Raw genomic sequence first — 19,549 nt, 5'->3', positions numbered from 1 at the left:
TACTAGAATATGGTTAAATCTACCGTATTTCTGTCTCTTTGGTAACCCTAAAAAGTTCAGTAAAGCGCAGTGTTAATGATTTTTGTAAAATTAACAATAAAACATAGTTTTATTATATTATGTGATAAATTTTGGTAAAGATAGTAAATTTTGGTATTTTTATCACGATGCCCTAGCATGGCATAAAAACTATATATACAGTTAAATTTATTTTTCAGTCTTGTAGGTTTTGCCAGATGTTTGGTAATAAGAACTATTACTTTGAAAACCAGAATTTTCAGTTAACCGTTACCATACGAATAGTTTCAAGACCATATATGCTGGTTTCTATTGGCCAGAATTATGTTGTTGTTTTTTTTTACTAGAAATGTCATTATTTCTCTTTTTGAACAAGTAATTCATAAGTAATCTAATGCGTAAAGTAGCAAAATTTGTAAATGTGACAGCATACAAAATTTTTTTTCGGATAAAATGAAAAAAAAATTGAAATTTTTGATGAATAATTAAAGATATACTAATTAAATAATATGAAATAATTAAAGATAGAGAACAAATATCAATGTACAAAAGAAGAAACAGGCTAAAACTATTTAATAATATAGTTGTACCTGATTTCCAAGCATGCTCTATTTGTAGAATATAATAATTGAAAAGTATAGGAAAGTTAGATTTGTTTACTACTTAAAGTTAACATATTACAGAGCATTTTAGGGGAGCGTGTTACAAAAACAGCCTTTAATTTTTGCATTTTATTGTAATAATTTCTTATGCAAAATATTTCCATAACGTACAGAATTAGGCAATGCTAAGTTATTAAATGAAAAATAGCCGAGCATAACATTTCAAGTGTACTTAACTTTTACATTTTTCTCATAAATTCGTGTACGTAAATAAGGATGGAGTGCAAAAAAGCTCTTCATAAATTTTTGTTATATAAATCTGGAAAATTTTTGCGACGATGAAATATGCATCGGTTATATTAAATAAACTATTTTAATTTATTTTTAAACAGCAAACTGAGATTTTTGACACTTTAAACATAGCCTAAAGCTAAATTAATTTTAATTATTCATGTCTGGAATAAACAGGAAATTTCGTTTGAGAACTTTGACGTAAAGAAGTTCTTAAAGTATTCACGATCAAAAGTTTTAATAGTTTATGTTTTCCTCATCATTGCCCAGAACTTAATTAAATAACTTAATGCGGAGAGTTCTTCTTTATTTTTTGTAAAGTGTTTACAATTTTTTTTGTTGTTTCGGAATTCAAAGTTAACAAAAAAAAGGACTGAAAATGAGATGCAATAAATTAAAACTCCATTATCACATGAATCGCTTATTTAAAATTAAATCGCATCAGTCGTTTTTTTATTTACTTTCAACGCGATTAAATCGATACAAAAAGTTTTAGATTAACGAAAAAGTAGCAAGTTTGACAGAATTGGAAGGCCTGAAGTCTTTAACATATAATAGCTTATATTTTTTTCTGTATTGATTAAATCTATGTTTATTTAGTAACCCAATATATGGAATAATTTAGATTGTTTTATAAATAAGAGGGTATATTATTTTTGTAACCATATTTTTAAAATAAATGTTTGAAATTTTTAACTATGCTCACAGTTAAGCATTATTTTAAGTATTTTAAACAGATTTACACATTGGCACAATTTTTTTGTGTTAAACTTATTGAACATTAACCTATTCGACATTTAAATGCAGATTAGTTTACTTCAAATTCTGATATAAATTAGGGAACAATTTCTGGGAACTTAAAAAGAAAATTTTTACTAAATTAAAGAAAATATTAAAAAAAATATTCACAGACTTTTTTATGCATTACAATTGGATACCTGCAATTGACTACATAGTAGGTAAATCATGACATTTGGCGATTCAGAAGCCAATCAGGTTTGGCACACTCGCGTGACGTCACTTACAGATATTCAATCAAATTTGATTTAAATCATATTGTTAGACTTAATCACTTCACTTCTTTTCGCGTTACAAGTACCTAATTATGTATCTCTACTTGCATTTTTTAAGCAACCATATTGTTTTTTTTTTACAAATATCCTTCTTTTTTTTAATAAAAGGAAGGGTTTATCATGTTAAGGCTGCACTTATCAGAATGTCAATTTTCACATTTTTATGAAATATATCGAAAAATTGGTGAGCCCCACATCGAATTTGATCAGTCACTGTGTTGCTGCTTTATGATCAGGCATCCTAGTTTAGAGAAAAAAAATAGAAGCAATTCGTGAAAAGAGAGTCTACATATGTTTTTAAAATGAAGATAAGTTTAAGTTAAATGAAATGAATGAAAATGAAGATAAGTTCAAGTCCCTCTGTAAGTTCAAGTTCAAGTCCCACCTTTTCTCTGTAAGTTCAAGTTAAGTCAAGTAATAAATTTCATTTTATAGCCGTCGTTGAACAGTTGACTCAATTTTGAGTTTACGACCACCATCTCAACTCTGTAGTCTTGCAATTCTGAACCCAATACAGGAAACAAATTTCCGACAGAAAAAAAAAATTCGTATTTGCTTTACATGGCTAGAAAAATCACGAAAAACTCCCACAGTTAGCCTGATGGCAAAGGGGACTCTCACCTGTGATCCAATTGCCACAAAAGGACAGCCTTTCAGCACTCTGGTTGGTGCGAAATGGATGCGGAATTCGTATCAACCTACTACCGTTTTGATTTTAACCCGGGCCACCTCATTAAGAGGAGAGTGCTCTATTCCTTGAGCACCGCGGCTCAAACTTATAAGATTTAACAGAAAATCACAATTTATTTTTTATCTACATTCATTTCGCATATTTTACTGATTCATCTCTAGAAAATAGATGGCATAATTGTACTTTAAAAGCAGTTTGAATCTTATCTTCAGTGTTTTAAAAATATCTTTATTTGTTTTTCAGAAAAGTAAATGAAATAATTAAAAAATTGTTGCCGAAACGCGAAAAAATTCTTTAAAAGAACAATGCGCCGTAGTAAACAGTCTCAATAATCATGCGTAGCAAGGATCGAATTGTACAATAAGTTGTTGGTCAAACTATTTAGTTCAAGATAATTTGTGACTGCATAATCATGCATAGCGACGGTCACGTTGCACAATTATATGCTTAAAAATAATACCTTATTGAAATCAAATCACAAGATCTACTTTTAACTCCTCCGGTATTCTTAGTAGCATTGCAGTATTTTCATGCCAGTATGAGCTGCTGTGTATGTATTTCATGCCAGTATAAGCTGCCGCGCAGTATTTTCATGCCAGTAAATTCCTCAGAAGAAAAATTTTACCCTCCTAGATTGTTAAAAATTCCGAAAACTTCTGCTGTTAATATTTCTTTAAAACGGGGTATGGACAAGCTCAAAGAGCGAACTATTACAGTTAAATAATTGAATATATATTTTAACAGTTTTACAGTACTGGCACTCAAAGTGCCACTACTTTATACTGTTATCTTACAGGATTTTTTTACTGTGTAGTTTTGAATAAATTGTTTCTAAATTACATATCTTGGTATCTACTAAGTAGTTTTTTTCTTTTAAGAAAATGTTCAGCAAATATCATCATTTTATTGTTACAGAATTAATGTGTAAAGTCTGTACCAACACTTATGAAACATTAAAGTCTGTATTAATGAAACATTAAAAAGAATCAAGATGAATGACTCAAATAATCTAAACCAGCATTGATTTTTAAGCAATTATAAATATGACTACGATTACAAAAATAAATTATTATATATTAAATTATTATATAATAAATTAATATATAATAAATTATTATATAATAGATCATTATATAATAAATCCTTGATCTTTCATTTTTTCAGATACTTTTTAAAGCCATTAAATTCAAGTTTGATATTTCCTGAAATATTGATCAGATATAAAGAGAAAAGTGTCAATATCCCATATGAGGTTCGCCGAAGTAATTCTTCTTCTTTAGTACATGACGTTCCATTCGGGGACTGTCTGTCAATATAGTCGAGCTTTCTTTTCAAAAGAGACAAACTTTCATTGCCGTTCAACTGGGTGTGACAGGTATTAGTTAAGAATATTTTTCTAACTTTCAAAAGTGTAAAAAAAAACTTTGTTTCAAAGGTATAAAGTATGGTTTTAAATTCTGAAGAAAACTGTTTCTTTTTTTTTTTGAAAAATATTATTTTAAAGATAGAGGAAAATGTGGAAAATCTTTTATTTAAAAAATTGAATAGTTTTGAAGTTGAGAGAAGCTTGCATCGTTTTATTTAAGGTTAGTATTGTGTAAAGTCATGCCATTAAGTTCCAATTTAATAACTTTATAAGTGTAAAGCATGAAGTTACTGTAAAATAAGAGAATTCCTTAATACATATTGTTTGATTGAAATTTAAAAGCATTATAAAAATTTAAACTAAGAAAATAGAGATAATAATAAAATGATGAACATTTCTAAGCAACATTTCTAACAATGCACAAAACAATTTCTAACAATGCACATAACAATTCTAAGCAACATTTCTAACAAGCACATTTCTAACAATGAAAAAGTGATTCAGAATAATAACAAATAATTAAATCATCAATTGATAATTATTTCATCATAAAGCATTTAAAATATTTTTAGATAACTAATTATAAGGATAAATATGACTTAAGTTTGGAAGACAGTAATACAATATCGTCAAAGCATTCAAAGTACTCTACATTTTCTTTGAATTACAGTAAACAACAATAAATTTAAAACTGTTGAAAATATCAAAGTATAAATATAAACCATGAATTAATCCAAACATCAAAGCACTGTTTGAGTTAATGTTTAAGAATGTTTATAAGGAGTTTAACTTTATAATACCAGTTTACGGAAGAAAGTTGCAAAACATACAGATTTATGATGATAATATGTTAAATATAAGTAAAAGCTTATGAACACATCTTCAAATATCAGACATTAAAACATGTAAATATAAATTTTAATAAAGCACGCAACTAAGGGGATGTTAACAACAAAACTAAAGACAAAAATACTAAAATTAGCGTCCTAAGTTTTCTCTGTAAAATGACTTAAAGTAATCCAATCACTTAAATAAACTGAATGACAGCACTTATAGGACATTGCATTGTATGTAAAAAATAAAAACCTAAGAATAAACATATTCTTTTAAATATTTTTTATATTATTTTTGAGGGATACATAATTTGAATAAATAACAAAAGCAGATAAATAATTGTTTTACGCATTGTTCATTGGGTCATCGGTGCCTACTGAAACCGTAAAACTCAAAGCATTGTTTATACGAAAGAGAATGTATTATTACAGAGATTAAAAATATCCCTAATAAAGCCCTTGCAATTTTTTTTTAACTTGAGCAATTTATTTTAAAATATTGTCTAGATACGAAAAATTTTTAAACTATCTCGCCTAAATGGCTCCTATTTCCTTTGAAATTCTAGAATGTAGATAAATAATTTCAGCATATTAAATATAAACATTAAGCATCTGAGCTCAATAGCAATGTTTATCTAACGCATAACCCTCGAGCAAGGATTTTTCATCCATAACCATAGTTTACATCAATTGCGTGTATGCAGATGTATTAAATCCTTAAATCCTACCCATGGGTTCTACTTGGTGAAATAGCTATGGATCGCAAAGCGCCTTTTCTTTTTCCTTTTCTAGAGCGCATAACGTTGACTTTAAGAATATCTACGCATATCTAGCAGTTTTTAAATCCCTCGAGGAGAAAAAAATCTCTATTTTTGCTTGAACATTTGCATGGAGGAATAAGATAAAAGAAAATGTTACCAAAAGCAAATTTAACACGAAAAACCCATATGAAAGCCTTATCTGAATTTCTCTAAGAAAGTTATTTTTTTTTCTTCTTTTAGTTGGAAGTATTTGAATTGTTACAAAAGTAAATTTTATGTAATCTTGCGAAGAGATCTTTCATGAGTAAAAAATGATTAATGACTTTTTTTTTAAACTCCTTAGATTTTCATATGTGACTAAGTTAATAAGTACGATTTGCATAGTGAAGTTATCTTTGCAATTCATTGGTGTGGTTACTTTTTTTAGACTTTTGGGTACATAGGCATTTTTTAATCAAGCTGCACATTGTATGCACCAAAAGTAGCCTAATTTTTTTTTAAAAATTAATGAAAGAAGAAAAGGAAGAAAAAGAAAAGTAGGGGAGAGTGGGGTCAATTGTAACATTTTTTACTTAACTATTTTTAACTAACAAAAAATCCGATATATTATTAGTATTAATTGGCAGACGAGTAAAGTAGACTATCCTCTACTAGAAAAAAAAAACCTTATTTTAAATGTTATTATATTAGTTATTAACAATTTTTGACAGTCGTGCACTTGTTACAATTGTCCCCACTTACGGGGTCAATTGTAACAGATCATAAATTCAACTAAAACATAGTTAATTATACATATTATCATAGTTGTGATATATTTTTTTATTGATCAAAATAGTAGTGATATTTTAGGAGTAAAAATAATAATGAGCATGTAATATTATATAAATGATATAGGAAACTATTGGTGGTTCTTAAAGAGTTAAGTAATGGTTTGTAAACATAAGATTATTTATTTTCAGATGTTACAATCGTCCCCAAGACGCCATTTCAGCTTCATTTGTTAAAAACAATGCTAGTTAATTAACAAAACTAATCTTTTTTTTGTTGAAATGTTAATTAAGGTGTCCACTTACATATTCGGTTAATAATTTTTATTTGTTTAAACAAAATTACTTTGTTACAATATAATATTCCAATACCAAAAAAAGTACTTACGTAGCGTGAAAATATCTTTTGTGATGTAACTCTTTCAAAAGGACATAAAAATGGTTGCCAGCAGGGGTGTACATGTAGATTTATTAAATGCTCCTAGTGCGCCACCTAGAAACCAAATCTTGAGCCCGATACTCGAAATTTTTGCTCTGTTACAATCGTGTCCTGTTACAATTGAAAGCAATAAGGAGTAGGGGAGCTAGCAATAAAATTCCTTAACAGATGCCATAGTTAACTGAGAAAAGTAAGAAAGCTGCATGTTTAATGCATGTGAGATCATTTCAAATGAAATATAATTTCAAAAGAATCATTTAAAAAAATTACTTTTTCTTTTCTCATATTGTGCCACGTTTTTTGCAACAAATGATAATTGTTAGCAACTTAGTTTTTTCAGCTAAAAGCAAGATCTTTTTACAAATTTTGTAAAAATTATGTTAATTCTTAATAAGAAATTCTCTGTTTTCTGAATTAAGTATCTTCATTTTATTTTAATTTTTAAAAACGTCTATCACTTTTGGAATATTGATTAGTTGAGTTCAAAATTAAGTTAATGTGATAAAAGGCGATGATTTGTTCTGAAATTACATATTGTCTCATGGAATGAAATATTTTACAAGAATACTGAGGAGTTAAAAAATAGGGTAAATTTAATCCATAGTTTTGACCACAAGACCATAGTTTTTTTTTAATGAAATAAAAGTTCTAAAGATAGAGATAAAAAAGTGTATATGCATGATTAAATTTTCATACATTTATTCAATTAAATATAAGCAAAAAATAATGAAATATTGAAAACAAAATATGAAAAAATATATATTTGAATACTACAAGGGGCTATCTCCCCTTAGTGTCGAAGTAAGCTGGCCCTCCAAAAGAGTTAAGAAAAAGTGAAGTTAAAATATAGAAAATAGAACATTTAATACACCTAAATATGAAAACATAAGCAGTACAACATACTGATACTGGTATTTGTTAATGAAACTATGGAATTGGATAATATGTAGGTTTTGTCAAGTAGGCTGAAAGCTTCAATCGGAAAACATGTTAGATCTGTAGAACGTATATTCACAGGGTACATACGGTTCGTAGAATGTAAGAAAGGGGTTTAAGTAATATAATAAAATAGCTGAGAATTTCTTTTTAATAGTTTTCATTTTAAAATTAAAAATATGAAACGACCAACTAGAAATTGATACGAAACAACCAAGCAATGATTTGAGGTTTATATTTTATTGTTACTTAAAATTAAAACGACAAGTTGGATTAGCAAAAGTACTGATTACTTGAAAAGTACTGATTACTATTTTACTTAAATCCTTGTTTCCGAATTCATTTGTCATGGGACTGGATTTACATAAGTAATTGACGCAGCATTTGCAAATAATAAAGAAAAATTGCTGCAATAAATGAAATTGATATTAGGAGTCTCCATTTAAAAAAAATAAGAGATAGTTTTAGATTAAATGCTTGTTATTAAATCATAATTTAAAAAGAAACAATTTATATACTAAACAACTTAAGAGAATGAGTAGCAAAAAATATTATAACATAGTATAAAGCTTTCATTTTTATAATGCTTTCATTTAAAATATTCTTATTGAAAGTATTCTATAAAATTATTCTAATTATTTATTTCTTTTCTCCAGTATCTATTATACTTAAAGTACTTAAAAATCATAAAATAAAATTGTTAACTACCATTCTTTTACCACAACAATTTGATGTTACCTAGTTAATAAAAAAAGTGTTTGTAGTAAAAAAAAAATTTATTATAAATAATGTACACATTCTATTACAAAAAAATAACATAATCTTAGTCATATTTCTCATATTTAAGGTTCTATTTGTAAAAATAAATTATACAAAATACAGCGTCTTAACTTTCAAAACAAAAATGCAAATATAGTGACTGCAAAAAATTGCTTTTATGCATTGAAAAACAAAAAATAATCTTCGAAGAAGCTTTATAAAAAAATATTAAAAAACAAAAATAGCTAAAATTCTCGCCAAATTTACCTCTATCTAAGAAAAAAAAAACTATTTTAAAACTTCGTTTTCGGAAACAGTGTGTAAGTATGGCTTCCAAAGTAATAGTTCAATTTTGGAAATGTTATATAAAGTGGAAGCGTATAACTCCTGGAGTATACGCTTTAACTTTATTTATTAAACCGGTAAATGACTTTCAAGAAATTTGTTTCTGTTTGAATAATCTCCGAAAAATGGAAAGAAGAGGAAAAAAGAAAATGGTTACAAAATCTAAATCGAAAAAAATGAAAGCAATTTGTTTGGATTTAATGCTTTTTTTTCCGAAAACTATTTCCAAGAGTCATTTAGATTTTAACTTGAAAATGAAGTTATATATTTTACCTGTCTGTGCGACGTGGAAACAATTTTAGCTTTCAGAATTCGCAACAAATAATTTTAAAATATCTTTCTGAAATTTAAAATGAGTTTGAAAAAATAGTTTTAAAAATAAGACTAAAATTATTCTTAGTTTTCTTAAAAGTAATAAACTCTAAAATGTATAGCATTTAAAAAAAAGGTTTAATACATATATTTTTGAGGAAATTGATAATAGTTATATTAAGACAAGTATTAAGAATGTAATGAAATAATGTGTAGCACGTTTAAAAAGTACAAAAAGACATATTTTTCTCTAAAGGTTGCATTTTTATGGAAAATGGAAATTTAACGAGGAAATAGAAATATTGGAATACAATACCGTTGAAAGGTTAAAATTACCAAATGAATGGTTTAGTTACGGTACATTTTTGTTTTATTACCATAACTATGTTTTTTTTATCATTATCATACAGTACGGTAATTTTTCCGGAATTTGTTTCTCAGTGCATAAATCGTAATATTCTAGGTTAAAATCTCCAAAAAAATTATCATCGAAAGGTTAAATTTACCATGGTAAAAAAAAGTATTGTTAAGAAAAAAATTTGGTAATTAAAGCATGATATCTCCGAATATAGTATAAAAACTATTTATTCGGTTAAATTTAAATTTTATTTTCATATTTTTTTAAAAAAATATGTTTTAAAAAGAATAAATATACATATATATAAAAGAATAAAAGAATAAATAAGAGCTAAAATTTTGAAAATCAGAATTTCCGGTTAGCTGTAAATGGAATAATTATCAAATAAATTGTTTAAATACCATATATTTTTTTAAACAGATTTCTTTTTCTATCAGAAAGGTCAATAACATACGGTATATTTTACCGGATTTTTTTTCCGTGTATACTCCACATAGGGGAAGAACAAAAAATGAAAGAAAACCTAACTCTTTTTAGTACCTTTTAAAGTAATGGTTAAATTTTTTTCGTGCTATTTAGACTTCTTAATTCGTCCAACGATCAAAATTTAAATGTGATAATGAATTTTTCCATGCAATGATTTTAAATTACGAAATCATAAGCAAGACCTTGCTGCTTTCTCTGAAGAAAAATAGTGCATGCAGTCCCTCCGCGCGGAAGAAGTTAAACTTCGTAACCTGCGACGTTAATTGTGGAAGAATCAGCAGTCGTAGAAGGATCTCTAGTTCTATTCAACGACTCTTTTTCCTGCTCCGCTCGCTTCCGTGCTCTGTAATAACGGTAATATTGTGCATTTTTCCCTTGTGGACCTCTTGAACCAGTGGAAGTGCTTGTTGCCTCATCGTCTCGCCATGGAAGATGTATTTGTATTAATAATGTATGTGAATGCGTCATAATGTAATTTCAAAAGAGAAAACCTAACAATCAATTGATATTCACAAGAGACAACTTCTTTTCTCACAATCTTGACATAACCTTAAATCCGTCGCATTGTCCGTGGGCTTGTTTTCACTCATTTTTCACAATTGTTATCCACTAAATTTGAAAATATAAAATACTATCCTATTAAATTATATGTGCATCAAATCAAACTAAAAAAATATTTATAGAAAATCAATACTTTTATGACTTTTATTATTTTTATGCTAGTGAGAACCAAAACAATATGGAAATGAATGAGGGAAAACTGGATCCTACCACGTGATTTCCCGCCCAATAAAAATGTAGCGTTGAACGTTTAACGCAACCTTGTTGGAAGTCGCATAAGAAGTATAACTTCAGAAAAACACGATTTTCTTTTAACACACTTTTCACCCTTAATATATGTGGGAATCCACTATTTGAAAAAAGAAATTGTCCTCAGGAGAGAGGTCGATTTTTTGATTCCCGTAATGTTAATTTTACGTTTTACAGAAAGATGTGGTACTAGTACCGTATTGTATTACAAAATTATATAAAGTGAAATAAATCAAATAAACATCATTTGTACTTTGAAAGAACATCATTTGTGCTTTGAAAGCTGAATTTACTTAAATAAATATCTACAGGACGATTTGATATCTAGGTTCAAGTAGGTTATTCAAAATTTACTTTTCAAAATACAGAAATAGGTAATAAATTACAATCCAAATTTCAGAATTACAATCCAATTTTCAGAATTTTTAAACTTTGGAATAATAGAGAAAAATATAGTATTGTTAATATACCATTAAAATATTGAAATATGTTTAAAATATTTGAGCTACATGAGTAAATTAATATGAATGTGCCTCACTTACTATATTCACTAAAAAAATAAATTTAACTTAAAGTAAAATTGAACAAATATGAAATGAAATGCGAACAAAAAATTCTATGTAAATTGTATCTTATGCTATAATTATGTTACTACAAAAAAAGGATAGAATGTTGGAAAATAATTGATAAAATGTTGGGTTTTCCTCACTTATTTTATTTTATAGGCATGTTTCTCCTCCATTTATTGTATTATTCGCAACATGCGTCGAAAATTCCTTAATTAGATTAAAATTGGATTTTTCAGTTTTGTTAATTCGTCTTAAAAAAAAAGGTTACTAAATTTTCATATATTTCATTAGAATTGTTCATTTCTCACAGTTTTTAATGTATTTTGTTTCCTTATAAAGTTTTCAGCATTAATAGCTGTAATAAGCTAAATTTCTATTGTTAAAGTATAAACAAACATAAATTATTTAGAATTATCAAAATACCGTCTGCAGAAATATTTTCTGGCTCAGCTTATGCCTTCAGTTTAATATCATATTTAAAATAAAAGCGTTTCAGATATCAGATTTCCATATATATTTTGCAAAGAAAAATTTATTATTTTATCACTAATTTATGCTTAAAATTTATATTATTATTTTGCATTATTATTTTATTAATTCTTTTTATTAATCAATATGGCAATCAATTGTCAGTAGATTAAAGAATAGAAATTTAGCTTGAAAATTAATATGGTTACTAAATTTGAAAATCTACACAAAAAATTAATTTAGCAGTATTTTGACATAGTTTTGAAAAACTTAAAGTGTCTCTTCAAATTCCTTTTTCATATAATTTGATGATATAGCAAAATTTATGGAACCAACAGTTAAAGGAAAAGTAGTACTTTGTAAATTGATGGTCTTAGAATATAAATCTCTGAATATTCACAGTTTCAGAATGTAAATCGCGGACAGTCATAGCACTTGTTATTGAGCCATATTAAATATAAAGGTAACATTGGTGTAGTTTACCAAATTATTTTCATAAAAACAAATCAAACAACTTGAAAGTCAATATTCTAAATAATGAAAACAATTTATCAATGGAAGTAACGGGTAGTGTAATTAAGTAGATGTGCTGAATGATTGAAATGAGTTTTATGGAAGGAAATGAGTTTAATGAAGAAAAATTTATTTATGTTATTTTTTATTAAAGGTTTTAAGTTCTTTAAAATTTGAATAAAATTTGAAAAATTAATTCGTATTTAAAATATAAACACCATAAAATACCATAAATTTCATATGTGTTAAAGTTATGCAAGTTATATAGGTTCCTAAAATTATTAATGAGCTGTTTATTTTAATATAACAATGAACAACTACGTATAAACATACTTACTTTTAGAAAGCATTTGAAACAGGAATCATATTTTTTATATCCTTTTTAAAATGCAGGACATTGAATAAAAAATTTATTATGTAAAAAATTATTTTTTTATTTAGACTGTTATTATTTTTTTGCGTTTTTCTAGTTTAAAGTTGCATCGATATAATAAAGCATAGAGTCAAAAATATTTAAAAAATATAGAAATGCATTTTTTTGCAAAAATATATTATTTGTTCCTTGTGCTGTGTTTAAGAAAATTTTTGCATTGTTCGAATTTATTAATATGAATTTGTTTAACTAACGAGGTATACATTTCTCTAACTTTCTTTAAAGGGACGCAAACGATTTCGAAAAGATATATTTGCACATAAAAGTAATAATTTTTTTTCCATATAAAATTTACATTTTTGTTCACATTAATTTGAAATGAAATCCTGATCATACTTCAGTTAGTTTTAATTTTTTAGAAAAATAATACTTTCATTAAATTTTTTAAGAAAATATACTTAATTTTTTAAAGATAAATACATATTTCCATTTTTTTAAGTGAAAGAAATCTATGCATAAATTACGTACTGGAAATCAGGAAAAACATTCATTAGTTATTTTTAATTACAATTGCATGCTCTAATAGTAAACTGTAATTGTTTTTGAACAAATAAATTTATCTCATAATCATGTATGAGATTATTTTCTATATTAAAAAATTGTATTTAAAGAAAATATTGCTGCTTTATAGCAATTAAAAGTATATGTGATTTATTTTTGATTGAATTTCCTTCCTAGTATTTCATAAAGCTTTAAAATATATTTCAATAATTATTCCTAAATTTTTAAAATAGTAACAAATATAGATATCATTTAAAAACATAAACGAAACTGTTTGCAATACCAAGTTTAAATATATTTTATTTAAATTCATAATGTGAAGTTAATTTCAAAGTATCCTTGCCACTTATTTAATTAAGCAACCAAAGGAACTTTTATTAAACAAGTTCTCGTAATTCAGAGTTATTAGTTCTCGTAATTCAGAAATTCTCCTTTTTTACAATATCGCATAAAAGATAAATTAGAGTTTCTCAAATATGAGAACTATTTCCAAACTAAATAAAATACATTTTAAGTTAACAGACATTTATTGATTTTGTGAGTAATTTATGTTTTGTTTTCTTTGCGCAATTTTCGTATGAAAAATAAAATTGCATTTTAATTTTACATTTTAATTCACATAAATAAAGTAACCCTAGTTTAATAAGTGCTTAAGCTCTCAGCAAAAAAGTTTCCGTAATTACAAACTTACTTACTAATTTGGAATAGTTCATAAGCAGTACATCTATTATATTTACTACTCATTACCCCTAAAAGCACCAAACATATTTTTATTTTACAACAACAATAACATTGATAAAAAGCAAACAATGTTACATTCGCACGCAAACATAAAAATAAACAATGTATCAATCATCGTAGTTTTAAATTGCAGTAAATATAAATTAAATTACAAAATTTTTTTTCAGAACGTATTTTCCTCCTAATTCCAATTTTATTTCATGTTTTTTTCTCTTTTTTAAGAAGGTCCGATAGACAAAACTATTGAAACTTTTGCTATTATTTATTACATAAAATTATAAAGCCTTTTATAATGTCTCAAATAGTGAGAAAAATTAAAATTCGATTAGTTCACTTCTAAAAAGTATCTGAAGACAACAAAATAAATAAAAAATGAGTAAAAAAAATTAAGGGCGTTTTTAAGTATGTTTCATTTGGGAACATTAGCGTCTGGTAGAAGAGTTTTACTGATGGTGGTCATGATTGCTTCAGCTGAGTTTCAATAAATATCTTCAGCTTTAATAAATTATATGAACTTAAAATTCCAAACACTTTTTGAAATGTGTTGATAGCTCACACTTTTGATTAAGTTTAAAATGATAATATAATAAAAAAGCATTCTATATATTCTCCAGGAATAGTTTATGAAATATACCAATGGCGTATCGATAGGATATCAAAAGAAGTTCAGGATATTTGGCAATATTGTTTCAAGTTGTTCCATTTCTTTTGACTAATCAAATTCCACTTCTCTTTTCGACTTTATATTACATTGCTAACAGAATGAAATATTTACAATAAATCCACTATGATAACAATAATATTTCTATTACATTAAATAACATGTTTCGTATTTATTATTAAAATAAGATCATGGCATTTAAAATATATCAGACATGTTGCTAAATTTTTTAACTTAATAACTTGCTTTAGCAAGATAAATGATTTGTATTTCATTAAAAAACCAGCAAAACATTTTGTTAAATAATTAGTCGTCTTTATTTAAACTATAAATGAATCCAATTGAAGATATAAACAAATCGTAACATCAATTACCAAATTATGATTTTTACGCTGTAATTATTTTGATTTTCATTTAAAATATTTTGAAAAATTTAATTTACAAATAATGAGAATATCATTTTGGAAACAAATTGGAGAAAAATGAAAAATAAACTATTATTTCCAACTACTCTGATGCTAATTAAGAACTGAGTACTTTTATATCATTCTATTATAACTAAAATAGTGAAACAGAAGCATACTTTCTCCAATGTAAGCATGAGAAATTACCTTATATTTCACTGCCATAGTTGATCGTTTGGTTTTTCGAAACTGAGTGAAATTGCCAGTAAATGTGCGTGATATTCTTAAATATAAGCACTAAATTAAAAAAAAAAGAAGAAAAAAAAAGAATTTCTTCTCTTTCTATACCGTGTTGAAAAAACTCTTTTTTGCACGCCAATTTTCCCGGGATTTCCATTGGCGAATATTTTTCTGAGAACCACTTCGTGATTTGATGAAATTGTGACGTTACTTTTTTTTAATGTTTTTAAGATGATTGCTCTTAATAGTTTAAAACGTATAAATTTTCATATTAGTATATACTTTTGTATAGAAATATATCTTAGTTTTAGTTTGGTAAATTATATATTAATATAAGCATCGATAAAATGTTGTATACCATTTTTAATTGCATTGGTTTTTATAGCAGACGATTGTTTTATGAAAAGAGCTTTATTATTATTTTATGAAAAGAAGATCAGTTAACTTTAGCTTGATGATAGCATTAATAATATTTAAAATACTAACTATGCATAAATGTTCTTTCTCTTCTTAGAGAAATACGTATAATAAAAAGGCCAAAGAATTTTTTTAATTGAAAATATTAAAAAAAAAAACTCGACTATAAACTGAGATATGCATTCTTATATGTATAAACATATTTTTATGAATGATTTGAAGCACTGTACTCAGCAGCTTGTTTTACTACCAGATTCCCATGATTGTGCCGCAGTCATCGTTACTTGATCTGAAATATATATATTTTTTACAGATAATAATTTATTCCCTTTTCAATTACTTTATTATTACTTTTACTTTATTGTTACTTAAGACAAGATAACATTTCTCTTTTTTTTCTAACTTTGAATTCAACTATAAAGACAAGCGTTGTCAAAGGGGCAAACTCATGAGGAGTTGTTCGTAAGTAAAACTAACAAGCCTCCCATTTAATTACATAGACAACATGAGCCAAAGAACCTCTTAGAACCTCATAGCCCAAATATGGTACTCGAATCTTTTGTCCACGTATTACAGGAAATATATTAGACTAAATTTGTGGTGAAGGCACAAAAATTTGCTGTTAGTACATGTTAAACGAATAGAAAATTTATTTAAAAAAATCCTTCAAAAAACAACCTTTTTTAAAATTTAAGTTTAATACAACGAATTTTTTTCATATATTAATAATTATCAAATTAAAATTTTAATAATGTTTTATAATAATTTTTGTTGCGCATTTAGCGAAATGAAATTAATAATAATAATTGTGATAAGCTTTCAACAATATATATATATTAATTTGTTAAAAAATATTTAGAGAAAGAAAATCCTAAATTGTTTCGTATAAATGATTATTATCCAAAATAAAAATAGTAGAAACATGCAAATAATATAATGCACTTAAAACTGAAATATGTAAAAAAAGCTATTTCTAGCTATATATGAAATACATAAAAATTTTAAAAGAAAGAAAAGATTGTTGATAATGACCAAATAAAAATCGGATATTGTTGATAATGACCAAATAAATCAATGTAATTAACAATTAAACATATTAACCATATAGAATTGATTTCAGAAATAAATATTTCTTTTTATTTTCCATTGATTATAACTCAGTAACAGTTTTTAAAAGAAAGAAAGCGAAGAAAAAGTTATACACTACTTCATTTCTTATGACTTACGTTTTCTAATCAAACTAAAATAGTTTGCCTAAAGAGCATTTGTTCTTTTACGCAAAACAGTATTCCTAGTTTATACTGCATATGCTAACAATAAAATAGATTAGAAATTGGCGAGCACACAAATTATCTCGTTTGTAATCTGGCTTTCTTTTTCAGAAAAAGTAATTATTTTCCTTACAAGGAAAAATATTCGAGAAAAGAAGAACTAAAAGACAAATTTCCTTTAAAATTGAGCTTCACTTTAAATGTTAATTTCGCAAACATCAAAATTCACTACTGATTTTAATTATTAATATTTAGTTCATTTTTGCTCGCGTGAGGTAGTACGTAATTTACGAGTGCAATTGTCAAAGAGTTGTAGTGAGAAAGGTTGGATGTAATCCTAAAAATACCACTCATCTTATATTCGTTAAGTTCAAACATGTGCGGGTGTGAAAGTGAATTGTTATGTCTGCCTGCCAGTCATGCAACTTTTGAATAATTCATTAGGCCACGCTTTTACACGAAACATAACAAAATCTAATTTAAATGCATTCAAAATATTTTTTTTCGTATTTCATTTCGTGTAATATAAAAACCTTAAACTCAGACGTATAAATAATTAAATTTAGCCTTAAAATAAACTAGAAAAAATACACTGTAGTAAAAATACTTATTTATTTTGCAATAAATTTTCAGCAAAGATTTTAGTCTCATATAAGTCATATAAGTTTCATATGTGTTTAGTCCATTATAAAATTGTTTTAAATAACCAGTAACAGTCTGTGAATTAGATTAATAGTAAAATTTTCGATTAGGAACAATCTGGTTTGGAGTTAAGCATGAATGACTTACAAAACATAAAAAGAAAATAGTAAATAATTTGAATATACAAAAATACTAGTAAATACAATAGTTTTGTGACACATTGATAATATTTCATACTCTATTTATCGCTATTTATTTCCTAATTAGACGATAAAAATTAGGGCTTTAAATTTAACTTCAACTTAATCCGCTGGTTCGGAATTAAACATGAGTGAAATACAAAACATACAAAAATACTAAATAATTTGAACATACAAAATACAAGTACATACGTTAGAACATAAATGTTTCGATCTTATAAATGAATTTACGTTTAATTTAAAAATTTTCTTACTTTAACTAAGTATTGAACTGCATTTTTTTAAATGAAGTTTTATATCAAAAGACTTCAAAATGAACTGATTCAATACACAGTTCGAATTTTCATTCTAAAATTATGGCAAAATAGCCGGATACAGTCTGTCCACCCAAGTAACCGTTAGGTTTACGGTAAAGAACATTTTTTAAATTTATGGTTAGGAAACCGTTTACAATTACCATGGTAAAGACATCATAAATACAAAACTAGACTGTTTTTTAAACAATTTAGGGCAAGTATTTTCTCAGAACCGTTAAAAAAAGAAATGCTTTTCGTTAGGCAATGGGCATTGGAGTTGAAAGTGCAGGACACTGGAAATTTATTATGTGTTAAAAGGAATGGAAATTGTGGTGTCAATGTCACAAGACTCGAAACCCAGCTTTGTCAGCCATAAGATCTGTGGATTAGCTTTCTGGGTAATGGTATTCACAAAGCTGCATGGAACTAAGTAGGTCCATCATGTGGGCTTAGCTTATGTAGTTAAATTTCTTGTTGTTTAACCGCATTAGGTAAAATCAGCTAATAAACGGGTCTATATACAGTTAATAGTTGGAATAATATCTAATTTATGGTTATTTGATTGTTTTGTTTGAATATTTTAAAATTAAAATTAGATAAATTGTTATGGGCTTAGCTTGTGTAGTTAAATGTTTTGTTGTTTAACTGTATTAGGTAAAATCAGCTAATAAACGGGTCTATATACAGTTAATAGTTGGAATAATATCTAATTTATGGTTACTTGACTGTTTTGCTTGAATATTTCAAAATTAAGATTAGATAAATTGTTATTAACGTATATTTGCATCCATTTCAGATAAATTTCATTTTTAACATATAATTGCATTAATTTAAATTTTTTTCTTCTTATTACAGATGAAAAACGACACAATAGTTTTAATTTACATATAAAAAGCGGAAAAATGCCCGAAGATAAGAAGAAGAAGATAAGAAGAAGAAGATAAGAAAGAAGATAAAAGAAGATAAGAAGAGAACAGTAGAGCAGCTGTACTAGAGCAGAAAAATGTAATTAAGATTTAGAAGAATAAAAGACATGTATATCATATGTGCATAAATGAAAGATCAGGCATATGTAGTTAAATTTACATTATTGTATCAAGAAAAATCAGGCTAAAATAGTGACACTAATAACAATTGTTAAATTAATTATTCTTCAAAGCACAACTTTTGCCGAATCTTTTCCACTTAACAAGAAGGTTTGATTGAAGAAGATATTCTTAAATGCTCAAAAATTAATTTTAAAATGTTGATAAAATACACCTCAGGACTATTCAATATGATAATGCGAAATGCAATGCAACCAGACTCGGATGCTTTGTTATGAGAGCACAGAAGATATAAACTTT

The 19,549-nt window shown here is 26.3% G+C and overlaps 1 protein-coding gene and 1 long non-coding RNA gene across 3 annotated transcripts in view; one reads left to right on the top strand and one right to left on the bottom strand.

Annotated features, from left to right (window-relative positions):
• Window positions 1–19,266, top strand: part of LOC139426011 (uncharacterized) — a 64,625-nt gene extending 45,359 nt beyond the window's left edge. Inside the window, exons 3-4 of the long non-coding RNA XR_011637258.1 lie at window positions 3,840–4,050; window positions 19,059–19,266. This is a non-coding gene — a long non-coding RNA (uncharacterized lncRNA). The remainder of the gene's footprint in view (window positions 1–3,839; window positions 4,051–19,058) is intronic.
• The window catches only part of LOC107439448 (enolase-phosphatase E1), a 158,033-nt gene that overhangs the window by 111,319 nt on the left and 27,165 nt on the right, over window positions 1–19,549 (bottom strand). The window lies entirely within an intron of this gene.

This window comes from Parasteatoda tepidariorum, chromosome 7 (assembly GCF_043381705.1).
Source record: "Parasteatoda tepidariorum isolate YZ-2023 chromosome 7, CAS_Ptep_4.0, whole genome shotgun sequence".
Lineage (NCBI taxonomy): Eukaryota > Metazoa > Arthropoda > Arachnida > Araneae > Theridiidae > Parasteatoda > Parasteatoda tepidariorum.
The sequence above is the reverse complement of the archived record's forward strand: the minus strand, read 5'-3'. Positions and strand labels throughout refer to the sequence as shown.